This window comes from Cebus imitator, unplaced genomic scaffold (assembly GCF_001604975.1).
Source record: "Cebus imitator isolate Cc_AM_T3 unplaced genomic scaffold, Cebus_imitator-1.0 Scaffold257, whole genome shotgun sequence".
Classification (NCBI taxonomy): domain Eukaryota; kingdom Metazoa; phylum Chordata; class Mammalia; order Primates; family Cebidae; genus Cebus; species Cebus imitator.
In genome coordinates, this window is record NW_016107572.1 from 1284747 (window position 1) to 1286291 (window position 1545).

Genomic DNA, 1545 nt, shown 5'->3' on the forward strand with positions numbered 1-1545 from the left:
AGGAAGGAAGGAAGGAAGGAAGGAAGGGAGCACAAATGTTCCTATAGGCTTGAACACAATTCACTGTGATTACATAGGAATAGGGAAAGCCAAATTTACTAATTTTGTTATCGGTTAGTGAAATACCCGTTATTACTAATCTGTTTGCTTCCGATCTCTCCGAATGGAATAAAGCCATGTCTCCTTCCTTCGGTCCGTCCATCAGGGAATGGAAAACAGCTGCCGTCATCCATCCCATCGGTGCCAACATGGGGGTGGGACGGTGAGTTGTGACATCAGCAGCTCAAACGATCAGGCTTCCTTCAGCCCTTGGTTGGGAGTGTGGAAGATGGGAGTGACAGTGGCTTTGTAATCATGCAGGAGGGGCACCTGCCACTTGTATACCTGGGAACACCCTAGAGAAACCATCAGGCTCCCAAGGGTGGAGTGTGAGAGGAAGGAGAGGGCAGCAGAGACGCTCTCCTCTTCCCCTGCCCTCACTGTGCAGCCAGTCACCCTTAAATCAGGTTATCCTGCCTCCCAAATCAAGTACGCTGCTCATTCCCAGGTTGCCAAATCCTACTCCATGTCTTCGCTTGGACAATTTCAGGTATCAACTCTTCTTGGTCAGAGGAAAGTAGATAGGTATTTACCCATCATGGTCAGGAAATTAAGACCTGGCTCAGGTTCCCAAAAGCAATAATCCTTCCTTTCCTCTCCCACCCTGCATTTTTCCTTCTTATTTCTAATAAATTACTATGCTTTCAGAGAGAAAGAGCCAAGCTTACAAAATATGTCACAAATCTCCTAGCATAATAAGTAAGATACACATCTCAAGTGTAATGTGTCATCTCATGCGAAGAATTAAAAGGGAATTCAAAGACTGCTGAACGTCCCCTGTTTCTTCCAACATCAGGTTTTGGGGAGCCAGGCTCTCCACCAGGGATCCTAAACCTGCTTCCAGCTCTAGCTTCTTTAAACTCAATACCTACTCATAATGAGTGCTCCAAAAACATTTCTCAGATTGAATCAAATATTTAACTGCCTGTATCCTGTTTTAGTGTGTATTTGAAAGTAAACAATTTGAAAAGCAGTCTCTGCCACCATGAAAAAGGAAGATGCATCCTGATTTGTACTAAAATCTTCCTCTTTACCTTTCTTATAACTACTTTAAAAGAGAACCTAATAATTTAAAATTATACTTCCACTGAAAATTCCTGGGCCAATAAATTCTTGATTATCTAGGATAAAGAAGCTATGACTTGAAAAATAATTCTTGGCCAGGCACAGTGGCTCACACCTGTAATCCTAACACTTTGGGAGGCCAAACTGGGCAGATTATGAGGTCAGGGGTTCAAGATCATCCTGGCCAATATGGTGAAACCCTGTCTCTACTAAAAATTAAAAAAAATTAGCCAGACGTGCTGGCACGTGCCTGTAGTCCCAGCTACTCAGGAGGTTGAGTCAGGAGAATCACTTGAACCTGAGAGGTAGAGGTTGCAATGAACCAAGATTGCACCACTGCACACCAGCCTAGGTGACAGAGCAAGACTCTATCTCAAAAAA